Source organism: Protobothrops mucrosquamatus, unplaced genomic scaffold (assembly GCF_001527695.2).
Source record: "Protobothrops mucrosquamatus isolate PMUCROS unplaced genomic scaffold, P.Mucros_1.0 scaffold244, whole genome shotgun sequence".
NCBI classification, from domain to species: Eukaryota; Metazoa; Chordata; class Lepidosauria; order Squamata; family Viperidae; genus Protobothrops; species Protobothrops mucrosquamatus.
Window position 1 is genome coordinate 483,082 of NW_015386594.1, and position 4,547 is coordinate 487,628.

The following is a 4,547-nucleotide window of genomic DNA, read 5'->3' on the forward strand; positions in this document are numbered from 1 at the left end:
CCACTCGGTCTTGGAAGGGTTGAGCCTGAGTCTGTTTCTCCCCATCCAGACCCTCACGGCCTCCAGACATCGGGTCATCACGTCAAGGGCATCATTGGGGTGGCCCGGGGTGGATATGTACAACTGAGTATCATCAGCGTACTGATGGAAATCCACCCCAAAGCCACGGATGATCTCCCCCAGCGGCTTCACATAAATAAGTTAAGGAAAACTATGTATAGTTTCAAGTTTCATCAAATATTAATGCTACAGATATTCTTTCAGCACCAGGTGCCTAGGATTATCCTGTTTTTACAATATGTGCTCCAAGCCAAGTTTGGTATTTGGGGTCACTGGAATTGAACAAGGAAGTTACACAGGCTTCCTCTTGCTAGTTCTGAGGAAAGCTACCAGTGCAGTGAATTGTGTCTGGATCCTAGACTCCGGCTATTGTCATGACATCTACCTCTGAGAATATGACTGACCTGACAAGTTCCTAGAGTGAGTTTATCAAAGCGATTATCTTAATAGCATATTATTCTGTAGCTATCTATACATGGACCTCATAATGATCCATTCTTCCTCTTTTATTTAGGGATGGATGGTTGCAAGGAAACATGATGAACGATGGATTTGTTATTTATTTTAAGATTGTATGTTGATTTATTTTAAAATTCTAAGCCTCCATCTCAGCAAGACACTTGCTGAGATGGGGGCCATACAAATTGACTGACTGACTGAATCTATACATTACTAAAACTTTTTGTTATGACCTTTAACTAGATGAAACAATGTTCATAGGGCAACAATTTTTCAACCAAGATATGTCAAATGAGCTAACTAACAGAATGTGTCCAAAATCTAAGACCCGTGTCCTCCAAGGAAATGAAATTTGGAGAAGCTATGACTGCTGCTTTATTACTACTGGCGGCTGCTGCAGTCACATGACCTTTATTCTCAATATTCCGTGACAGTTTCCTAGCCAATCCTGCAATTCCTTTTCCCTTCCCCCACCCAACAGCAGCCACTTACCAGCAAGCAAGCAAGCAGGAAAGGTTTCCAAAGCTCCCACTTTTACCCCCCCCCCCCCGGTCATTCTGTTTTTCCTTTTAGGTAAGGAAATATCTCTGAAATGATGATCCAACACCACACTAGGTTATATGGTGAATAAATAAAGCATTTCAAATTCTGATGCAGTTTCATTTTCTATTGAACGTGGGAAAGAATCAGTTCTTACTCTTCTGGTAACCACAGAATCTGGACATTGGAAACAACTTCTGGACATGGCTAATGACTTCCAAATATGTCACCTGAATTGCACACAACCCATAGTGGCATCTGTGGCTCTAGATTCTTTTAAAAATTTGAAAAGTGAGCTCTCCTAGCAAGGGTATCAGTTATCAAATAAACTTTCTGAAATACCAATATGGAGCACAAGTAATGCCTGTTAATTCTCTAGCCAGGGCAGAAATAGTTTAAAAGAAAGAAAAGAATAGAACAGAACAGAACTCTCGGGAGCATCATGCACTCATTTGTCTTCTTAGCAGAGTGAGGTGGATGAATAATTCCTTCTAGATTGCTTTTTACCAATGTAGAAAAAAATGTCCTCACTTCTTAGAGAAAAAGAAATGAATTCCTCCTATTTCTTTTCTCCTGCTATGATTCAAGGAACCTGGGCAGGTCTTTTTTTTTGAGTCTAACTTGCCTTGAGTCTAAATTGCCTTGACACCATTTTTTCACAGAATGACAACTATGGATACAGTAACCTGGTTTTCTATTTCTGTTCTGGTCCACCATTGCCCATTATTCTAGTTTGCAACCCAGGGGGCCATGACAATGAATACGGGGGAGAAGGATATGTTTCTCCAAAATAAGTAGACCAGGGTGAAAGAGATTAATTCATTTAAATCTATACACCAAGCATCGCCACTGAACAAGGATTTGAACCTTACTGGATTAGCTTATTGAGTCCTTTCCTCAGGTGGTCTGCATGAAAATAAAAATGGAGTGTGGAGGGGGAGAGATGTAGCATAAATTTCAGTCAAATTCTCAAGCCAAGACAGGTTTTGACTGTATGTTCTAATGAAGTTAATTGACTTAATCACACATGGAAGGTTATTTTTCTCCCTCTTTAGGCCTCATGATCAATGGCAACCTAAATTAATTTTAAAAATTGCTTCCATGAATCTTCTTGTAACTTTGTGGCAATGTCACTGAGTAAAATTAATACAAGCGATGCCAATTTATTTCCTCATTCCATCTCAGAGAGCAGCAGATCAATAGGCAGAAAGTAAATACAATGCAAAGAACAATTCACAACTGCCAAGTCCCTTGAGGTCCTGCAAGGCTTCTAAGGAAAAAGAGAAAAAAGCCCCAACAAGAAAGAACCTCTCTGAGCACTTACATTTACTGATTTGCATATAACACAACCATGTTTTTTTTCGAAGGTCAAGCCTGCTTGTGTTTTCGTGCAGAAAAGGAACTCGTAGACTTGCAGGCACATACCGATGTAGTTCCATAAAAATCCTGCAATTTTTCTAGCTATGGATCGAACGTGTTAACAGTTGCAATAAAGTATTAACATTTCAATTCTCCGTCTCTGTTTTTCCATGGAAACATGGCCAAATGGAATACACTAGATAGGATTATCTCCTAATGACTAGATGAAAACAGTATACAAGTGTGCCTTCTCCTGGAATATCTTTTGACTTCCCCGTCTAGACTAATAATTAGGATTTCCTGGTGTTCTAGCAAAATACTAATCAGGTCCAACTCTGTTTAGCAATTTAAGATCAGCCCAGGTGAGCTTACTGGTGCCAACTGCTAAAGAAAGTGCCTGTTACCTACAAAATTCATTGAACCATGCTTGATTTGGGCTTGAGAAAGTTAGCCATACCACTGTAGGGAGGTAGTTCCATGATAAAAATCATCTGGTGCATGAGGAAGTACTCAGGTTTAAATCAATTAGCATCAATCATTAGTTAAGACAGGAGGTCCTCGACTTACGACCAGTTACTTAGCAACCAAAGTTATGACAGACCCCCCAAAAGTACTTATGACCTGAATTAAAAGTTCTGAAACCACCACCCCATGACGTAATTGCATTTTGAGCACTCAACAACCAGCTTGCATTTTACAGCTGCTTGCAGCATCCTGTGGTCATATGACCACAATTTGCAGTATTTTTTGTTGGAAACCGGTGTTTACTTTTGGTTTCTGGTAAAAAAAAAAACCCCACCCATTGCAGACAATGGGTTTGCTTGATGACCATGGTGATTCACTTAACAACAGCTGCTAAAAATATTGTAAAATAAGATTAGTCACATGATGACCCACTTAACAACTTACAATCTAATTATTGGCTTGAGTCGAGGATGCTACTCCTAGACAAGAGTATATAGTACTGAGCTCTCTGAAACAATGATCTTTGGTTCAATGTATGACAGAGCTGAACTCTTTATAACTGAATGGTTCTGTGTATAGCCTGAGTATAGCATATATGCAGAAGGTAGCCTTCCTTATACCCATGTCTTGCTTTTTCTTTTCCAGAGGATTTCCTTTTGGAAATGCCCTCTAACTTCAGCCAGTCCATCCTCTCCATGAGCTAATGTAGTCTGAACCTTTGCCAGAAGCAAAACAACAAGAAACATCAGGAGAATTTGTCTACATCAATCCATAAAATAGTTTATTCTAGAAGGTAGTGGAGTATTCTTTATTAGAAGATTTTAAGCAAAGGTTGGGTGGTCATGAATTAAAGATGTGTATTGGTGGATTTCGTCCATCAGCAAAGGACAGCATTAAATAGCAGTCAAATGTCTTTTGGCTCCTACTAATTCCATGACCAAAGGTTCCAAGTCACTGAAGCAAGACATTTTTCTCACACTGTTTATGCATGCTGGGATCTAGGTAATTATAAGCATGGGGAGTGTGCATTTTCCAACTGTTTCAAATATAGCTAGGAACCTTTTTCAATGAGAAACTGTTTCAACTGTGAAATGTGTTGTTTTAAAACCTTTGGAAACATTAAATGCTAAAATCAGGGGTCTAGAAATTGAGTCACGGCAACTGGACTTATTTTCCTGATGGTTTGAGACGTTTTGTTGCCCATCCCAGCAGTTTCTTCAGTCTGAACAAGTTGGTTAGGAGAATCTGAGTAGGCAGAGAACCGTTGGAATGTGCCAACTCCTAAAATTCTTCGGGAGAATTCCTGCACTAACACAGAATTTCTTCCCCAAAGTGTGTGACAATATGTCGATGAAGATTCTGTCATCCAGACAGAGTTGTCTGGAAGTTGTGTCATGGCAACTGACTTATTTTCTTGCTGATTTGAAGAAACCCTGAGGTTGGTGCCAGAATCTGCGCACGGTCACTCTGCGCATGGTCACTCAAGCTCTCGTCACCTCCCGCCTGGACTACTGCAATGCCCTCTACATGGGGCTCCCTTTGAGGAGCACCCGGAGACTTCAACTGGTCCAGAATGCGGCCGCGCGGGCGGTGTTGGGAGGGACTCGTCGCTCCCATGTAACACCGCTCCTGCGCGAGCTGCACTGGTTACCAGTGATCTTCCG

At 40.7% G+C, this 4,547-nt stretch overlaps 1 protein-coding gene across 2 annotated transcripts in view; it reads right to left on the minus strand.

The window, feature by feature from the left end:
- The window catches only part of ZFP64 (ZFP64 zinc finger protein), a 16,145-nt gene that overhangs the window by 7,551 nt on the left and 4,047 nt on the right, over nt 1-4,547 (minus strand). The gene's annotated exons all lie outside the window — the stretch shown is intronic.